Source organism: Haemaphysalis longicornis, unplaced genomic scaffold, assembly GCF_048455015.1.
Source record: "Haemaphysalis longicornis isolate Haplotype H1 unplaced genomic scaffold, Haemaphysalis longicornis Haplotype H1 scaffold_15, whole genome shotgun sequence".
NCBI classification, from domain to species: Eukaryota; Metazoa; Arthropoda; class Arachnida; order Ixodida; family Ixodidae; genus Haemaphysalis; species Haemaphysalis longicornis.
The window spans coordinates 17,298,849-17,307,156 of NW_027526257.1; the positions used below are offsets into that span (position 1 = coordinate 17,298,849).

The 8,308-nt window shown below is 49.2% G+C and overlaps 2 non-coding genes across 2 annotated transcripts; one reads left to right on the forward strand and one right to left on the reverse strand.

Moving 5' to 3' along the window:
- Positions 1–705: 705 nt before the first annotated feature.
- Trnat-ugu (transfer RNA threonine (anticodon UGU)) lies at positions 706–777 on the reverse strand. Its single transcript has one exon. It is a non-coding gene; the product is annotated as a tRNA-Thr (tRNA).
- Positions 778–1,301: 524 nt separating this feature from the next.
- Trnar-ucg (transfer RNA arginine (anticodon UCG)) lies at positions 1,302–1,373 on the forward strand. The gene has a single exon. It is a non-coding gene; the product is annotated as a tRNA-Arg (tRNA).
- The last annotated feature ends 6,935 nt before the right edge of the window (positions 1,374–8,308 follow it).

Sequence of the window (8,308 nt, forward strand, 5' to 3'; positions counted from 1 at the left end):
GGGGTGGTAGCTAGCGCCACTCGGACTACTCGGGGTGAAGGGGACCTATTTATATATATATATAGTAAGGAAAAGAGGGGCTCGTTGAGGAAATGCAGAAAGATAGGTCTGCAGTCTAAAACGCCAAAGGAGGCATAGGGGTGTGGTTAGGATCTTTTCTTTTTTTTACTGCGGTTAATTAACTAAACATATTTTTAAATATACAGAAGAAAGGAAGAAAAACACGCGCCCAGAGTGGGGACCGAACCCACGCTTTCGATTACATGTCGAATGCCGTACCAATTCGGCTATCTGGGCGACTGTGTTCTCCTTCACTTTCTGGGCTATTTACATTTACTAGAAGTGTATCTGACACTTGAGGGTGGTAGCCAGCGCCACTCTGACTACACGGGGAGAAGGGGACCTTCTTTTCAACCCCCGGGGCGTCACTCCGACGTCTACAGCCTGTCATGAGCGGGTAACTGGCGGGAAGCCCTTTTATGCTACCTAGGCATCAAGGCTGCCAGAACTGAGACCCTCGCTAGGCTTTCGCAGAATAATAAAGTAAGGAAATGAGGGCCTCGTTGAGGAAATGCCGAAAGATAGGTCTGCAGTCTACAACGCCAAAGGAGGCATAAGGGTGTGGTTAGGCTCTTTTCTTTTTTTTTACTACGGGTAATGAACTAAACATTTTTTTAAATTACAGAAGAAAGAATAAAAAACACGCGCCCAGAGTGGGGATCGAACCCACGCCTTTCGATTACATGTCGAATGCCTTACCAATTCGGCTATCTGGGCGACTGTGTTCTCCTTCACTTTCTGGGCTATTTACATTTACTAGAAGTGTATCTGACACTTGAGGGTGGTAGCCAGCGCCACTCTGACTACACGGGGAGAAGGGGAGATTCTTTTCAACCTCCGGGGCGTGTCTAACGTCTACAGCCTGTCATGAGCGGGTAACTGGCGGGAAGCCCTCTTATGCTACCTAGGCATCAAGGCTTCCAGGACCGAGACCCTCGCTAGGCTTTCGCAGAATAATATAGTAAGGAAATGATGGGCTCGTTGAGGAAATGCAGAAAGATAGGTCTGCAGTCTACAACGCCAAAGGAGGCCTATAGGGTGTGGTTAGGCTCTTTTCTTAAGAGGGCTTCCCGCCAGTTACCCGCCCATGACAGGCTGTAGACGTTGGAGTCACGCCCCGGGGGTTGAAAAGAAGGTCTCCTTCTCCCAGTGTAGTCAGAGTGGCGCTGGCTACCACCCTCAAGTGTCAGGTACACTTCTAGTAAATATAAATAGCCCAGAAAGTGAAGGAGAACCCAGTCGCCGAGATAGCCGAATTGGTAAGGCATTCGAGATCGAATCGAAAGGCGTGGGTTCGGTCCCCACTCTGGGCGCGTGTTTTTCTTTCTTTCTTCTGTATATTTAAAAAAATGTTCAGTTCATTAACCGTAGTAAAAAAAAAGAAAAGAGCCTAACCACACCCCTATTCCTCCTTTGGCGCTGTAGACTGCAGACCTATCTTTATGCATTTCCTCAACGAGCCCCTCATTTCCTTACTATATTATTCTGCGAAAGCCTAGCCAGGGTCTCGGTTCTGGCAGCCTTGATGCCTATGTAGCATAAGAGGGCTTCCCGCCAGTTGCCCGCTCATGACAGGCTGTAGACGTTGGAGTCACGCCCCGTAGGGTTGAAAAGAAGGTCCCCTTCTCCCCGTGTAGTCAGAATGGCGCTGGCTACCACCCTCAAGTGTCAGATACACTTCTAGTAAATGTAAATAGCCCAGAAAGTGAAGGAGAACACAGTCGCGCAGATAGCCGAATTGGTAAGGCATTCGACATGTAATCGAAAGGCGTGGGTTCGGTCCCCACTCTGGGCGCGTGTTCTTCCTTTCTTCTGTATATTTAAAAAAATGTTTAGTTCATTAACGGTTGTTCAAAAAAGAAAAGAGCCTAACCCCACCCCTATGCCTCCTTTGGCGTTGTAGACTGCAGACCTATCTTTCTGCATTTCCTCAACGAGCCCCTCATTTCCTTACTATATTATTCGGCGAAAGCCTAGCGAGGGTCTCGGTTCTTGCAGCCTTGATGCCTAGGTAGCATAAGAGGGCTTCCCGCCAGTTACCCGCTCATGACAGGCTGTAGACGTTGGAGTCACGCCCCGGGGGTTGAAAAGAAGGTCCCCTTCTCCCCGTGTAGTCAGAGTGGCGCTGGCTACCACCCTCAAGTGTCAGATAAACTTCTAGTATATGTAAATAGCCCAGAAAGTGATGGAGGACACATGCGCCCAGATAGCCGAATTGGTAAGGCATTCGACATGTAATCGAAAGGCGTGGGTTCAGTCCCCACACTGGGCGCGTGTTTTTCTTTCTTTCTTCTTTATATTTGAAAAAATGTTTAGTTCATTAACCGTAGTAAAAAAGAAAAGAGCCTAACCACACCCCTATGCCTACTTTGGCATTGTAGACTACAGACCTACCTTTCTATACATATATAAATATATATATATATATATATATATATATATATATATATATATATATATATATATATATATATATATATATTTATATATATATATATATTTATATATATATAAATATATATATATATATATTGTAAAGCCGATGGTAGGCGCAGGCAGAGCAGTAAACGCAGAGCGCTTATTCGCAGGCCAAGCTGGAAGGCAGCAAGATGTTGACCGAACCAGACTACCCATGATAATATTTTGAGGAGGTGGACGAATTGGTGATTATAAATATACAGAAATGAACAAGCCGTGGCTGCAACCGGGCGGCAGTGATGATTGCATTCCACTTGGACATTGCATTCAGTGGTCCCAACTTACACAAACGAGGCTACAACTGGTCTCACACTAATTGTCCCCCGTGGCAGAAGCGGCCGCCTGGTGCGTTTTACAGTGGATTACGCCGGTGGAAAGCCTTGAGGCAAGAAACATGGACAATCTCCGTGCCGCGATGACGGTTGTCCGAACCTCCACAAACGGCGGTGACGCGATAGTTCACCGGAGTGGTAGCCTCAAGAACCTTGTAAGGACCAAAGAACCGGTGTAAGAATTTTTCGCAGAGGCCTGGAGAGCGAACCGGTGTCCAGACCAGGACTTCGTCACCAGGTCGGAAAGAAAGGGACCGGGGAACAGGGTCGTAGAGGTCTTTGTGCTCTTTTTGGCTTGCTTCTGTGCGCATGCGAGCCAGTAGGCGACAGTGGTCGATCCAAGACACGAATTGTTCCGGGAACGATGCAGAACTGAACCCAGAAGCGGTATCAAGCACGTTATCAAGCACGTCCGATGGATGACGGCCGCAGACAAGGTAAAAAGGCGCGTATCCTGTAGTGCTTTGAACTGTCGTGTTATAGGCAAAGGTTACTGAAGGCAATAGAGTGTCCCCAATTCGGTGGTCAGGGCGTATGTTCTTTATTTATTTATTTATTTATTAAAAATACCTACAGCGCCCGTTGGGCATTTTTGTAGGGGGGTTAATTATTAATCACAAAAACAACAAGTAATCATTGAAATGCAAGCGATATAATGGGAATACAGGTTTGTCTCTGTAATGAGAACGCAGCAGAACATAGCAAGAGAACATAATTCAGAACAAAGCAAAAATATACGGTCAAAAGCAGTAAATGAAATGTTACCATTTAGGAAACACTTTCAAGAGCAGTCAAAACATTTGGTGAGCGCACAATTTCATTCGGGAGCACGTTCCAATCGTTAATTGTATTGGGAAAGAAGGAATACCTAAATACATTGATGCTTGAATACATTAAATATGTTGATATCATGTGAGAGAGTGCGCGGTTAAAACGTTCGGTGAGCCCGTTCATTTGTGGATCGTAGCTTGATGTCAATTTGTGCGAGGTATTACAGGCACGAAGTACTCAGGGAAAGGTCACTTAACCGTACGCGAGGGGCTCCATGTCGTAGCAGGATGTGTCGCAAAAAGAGGGCAGTGACGTCGCCAGCGTTAGCCGAGGGAAGTGGCGCTGTGGATGTGGATGTCGTCGGTAAGGGCCTATACAAATCAATAATGACCACTTTAAACGGTGTACTTGGACACGGAACAGGCTGCAGGAAACCGACAGGGGGTGCTGTAGAGCGCTTTCGGTGCTGACAGGGTGAACAAGAAGCGACGTATTTTACGACACTGGTTGAGCGTCCTGGCCAAAAGAAGGGACCTCGAATGCGGTCGTAGGTCTTTTGAAAGCCAAGGTGGTCGCCGGTGGCGTTGTCATGAAAAACTTGCAAGACGCAACTCCCGAAACAAGAATGCACAACTAGGACCCATGTTGCGCCATTTGGGTGGTAGTTTCTGCGATACAGTGCACCGTCTATTAGCTGGAACTGCCGCAGTTGGCGACGTAGGCGGCTATTGGGTGGACGTGTCGAACCAGTGAGCCGATTCATTATTTTCCGGCAGTAACTGTCTGCTTGTTGATGATCGACCAAGTCACGGCGGCCGTCAGCCGGTGCATAGTCGACAGGGGCAACTGATGATGGCGGTGCATGAGAAAATGACGCCATGTCGTTCGAAGACGGAATCAGCGGGCACCGCGAGAGTGCGTCTGCGTCTGCATGCTTGAGTCCGGACTTGTAGGGAACCATAAATTCGTACTCTTGCAATCGCAGAATATAGCGTCCCAGGCGTCCCGACAGGTTTTTCTATGACGACAGCTAGCACAGAGCGTGATGGTCTGTGACGATGGTGAAATGTCGGCCGTAGAGATATGGGCGAAACTTCTGCACAGACCACACAACAGCCAGACACTCATGTCCCGTTATTGTTTATTTCTTCTCTGCTCGTGTTAGAGAGCGGCTGGCATAAGCAACAACCCTCTCGCGGCGGTAAGCATCGTGCTGCTACAGAACGTCATCAATGCCATGCCCACTAGTGTCGGTGTGGGTGATTGCCGGTCTCGAGTCATCAAAGTGGTATTATACAGGTGCGGACGTACGTGCTTGCTTGAGGTCTTGGAAGGCCTTTTCGCAGCCGTCACTCCAGTCCAAGGGGGTATCAGAATTTAATAGCTGGTTCAGAGGTGGAGCGAGAGTAGCAGAGTTTAGGACAAAATGGCAAAAATGGGACGCCAGGCCGAGAAAACTACGTAGGGCATTTTTGTTGCTGAGGTCGAGGAAAATTGGCTACACCAGAAATTTTCTCTGGGTCGGGGCGTATGCCATCTTTACTGACGACGTGACGAAGAACCTTTATCGAATTGCTAGCAAAACGACATTTCTTGGTGTTAAGAGTCAGACCAGCCTTTGCCAGGCAAGTCATCACCTCATCGAGACGCTGCAGATGTTCCGCAAAACTTGACGAAAAGATGACGATGTCGTCAAGGTAACGCCGACATGTCTTCCATTCCAGGCCGCGAAGTACCATATCTATCATGCACTCCAATGAGACTGGGGCGTTGCATAAGCCAAAAGGCATTACATTAAATTCGTACAAGCCGTCTGGAGTCGCAAATGCCGTTTTCTCTTTTTAGACTCGTGCATGGGATCTGCCAGCAGCCAGATCGCAGGTCTAGACTAGAGATATTCAGCCTCTTGTAGGCAGTCCAGCTCGTGACCTATGCGCGGCATCGGATATGCATCCCTCCGGGTAATCCTATTCAAAGCCCGATAGTCCACACAAAAGCGTGAAAAACCGTCTTTTTTTCTTGCCAGAACAACAGGAGAAGACCATGGGTTCGAGGACGGTCGAATAACATTTCGTCGAAGCATGCCCGCGACGTTTTCTTCGATGACTTTCCGTTCCGACGACGACACACGGTACGGGCGACGGCGAACAATGTGGATCCCATCTGTCTCAATACGATGCTCTGCCCCAGACGTCTTTCCGAGGTTGGGGGAGATGCAGTCAAATGAGTTTTTGTGTTTTTAGAGCAGCTCAAGTGTGAGTTTTGTTTCGAACGCCGTGAGGTCTCAGCTAATCGTGGCTGCCAGGGTGTGACGTGAGGAGCTAGAATCTGAAGACAGGGGAACGGAAGACACAGAGCAGACGGGAACCAGAGACAGACTGTCATCAGACACAACGGAAGCGAACGTGGTGCCTTCAGGGAGGAGTATCGTCTCAGAAGTGGTTTTTGTAGCGACGAGCGGCGCAGACCAACGGGCAAAACGGACAAAGCTGGTCGTGATAATGATTCCTTGGGGAAGAAAACGCGCAGACAGAACGAATAACACATCACCATCACGAATGTGGGTTGAGGGAACTGAAAGGATTGTATTGTGGCCAGGGTATAAAACGTAATCGGCACTTGCTGTCAAATTCAGTTGTAGCTTTTCTTCCGGAATGTTGGTGTCCTTTGTATCTGCGAGTTGAATTTGGGGTTGCTGTCACGATATGACGGCGGATACGGATGACAAGAAGTCCCAGCCTAAGAAAAGGTGATGCGTACAAGGTTACAACATTGCACACTGAACGTGATGACGAAGTTGACCGATTGAAATTCATACCGCGCACGGTCCGCACGGCTTCATCGGGCTTCTATTGGCTCCATGTAAAGAAGGTCACAGTAGGGTGTTCGAACCTTGCGTATTCATGCACACAATTCTATACCTATCACCTATATACTGGCCCCAGTGTCAATAAGGCCATCTAAACAAACACCTTCAACCAAAGCTGACAACATGTTCGATGGATTCTCCGGAAGCATTGTAAGTTTGCCACGTGAGGCAGTTTCCCCTCCCAAAGCTGCATTCACTAGTTTTCAAGTGGTGGTCGGTGACGTAGGTCGCAGGCCGAAGGGGCCACAACGCCCGACGGCCTAGTGATGTTGAGCGGCGTCGCGTATCGCGCGGCCTACGAGGAAAGCCGGTTGGTGACTCGGGGGTGGCCCTGGTGAATGGCGTGAGAAAGACGGCTGCGTACGCTGCACGTAGTCGAAGTAATTCGGGCGTACATAATCGCGTTCGTAGGCTGCGGAGCCGCGTAGTTCGTCACGTTGGCGCCTTCGACCAAATCGGGAGATGTGGCCATAGATTTCACAATAATAGCAGATTCGCCGGCCAACGTTGGGGTCATGCTTTGTTGGTAAATATGTCGGCGTAGTTTGCAACCGAGGAATGGCGGTCACATAGCCTGGCGGGCCCTGTGTCGCAATGGGAGGGAGCGATAGAGGATGCCAACCATTCACGTCCGAGTAAGATGGCGTTGCCACAGAAACAGGTTGGGAGGGAAGCGGAAGTACGGGCATAGCCGCGAGCACCTCGTTAACTATATGCCATAAGCGAGGCATAGAAGGAGCTTCGCGGACACAGTGTGTGACTGGGAAATATTGGCTTGCATTTCCTCGCGAATTACTGTGGGTGTCAACGCACGCTGGTGTTCATTTAACAGATGGTGGGTAGGAGCCATGCCTTGACGAAGGCGGATATACTGTAGTTGGTCGAGACGCTTACGAGTGGAGATCACGTCCCAGATGGTTGTGGGGTTCTGCGTTGCCAGTGTGGTGAACACGAACTCACCGATTCCTTTCAGAATGTGGCGTACACTGTCAGCTTCCGACATGTTATTGTCGGCGCGATGAAACAGCGCCAGAACGTCTTCGATAATGAGGTGTACGTGTCATGCACATGTTGCATAGGGGTCTCGAGTTTCTTCTTCGCTCTGTCACTCCGAGCGTTGGAAGAGCCGGGAATCCGGCGGAACTGAGTAACGAAATCGGCCCAGTCGGTGATGGCATGCCGGTTATTTAGGTACCACGTCTCGGCAACCTTGATCAGGGAGAAGGAAACATTTAGAAGTTAATAGCGCACAGAAACGGGGACAACGAATAGAAGGCACGGACAAGCGCCTTTTTTTGTCCCCGTTTCTGTGCCCTATTACCTTCAAAATGAATCAGTTCCAACTAGACCGGCTCACAGAGAAGGAAACATTTTGCAGTTTGAGGTTATCGTCCCAGCGGTTGAATGCGTTCACCCTGTCGGAGTTGTCCAGCCACTTGTCGGCCTCGTCGTCACGAAGGCATGCGAAGAAAGGAGGGTCACGCTGGGGGCTGGTTACGATGCACTGGGGGGTTGGTGGAGCCGTGGCGTTAGCCGATTCCAGCGTCATCGGTGTAGTTTCTGGCATTAGGCGTCGACCCGAGCGGAACTCCAGTGGGGCAGCTGGAGAGGTGGCTTACGGGACCGAAACGCACCTTCTGACACTTGTAATGCCGATGGTAGGCGAAGGCAGAGCAGTACGCGCAGCTTGGTGGAAAACAAAGGCGCTTAAAAAACATGGACGAAAGAAGACGTAGACACCACGGCGCTTACTCGCAACTACTCGTTTAATAAAAAAACATACACATATATACCATCC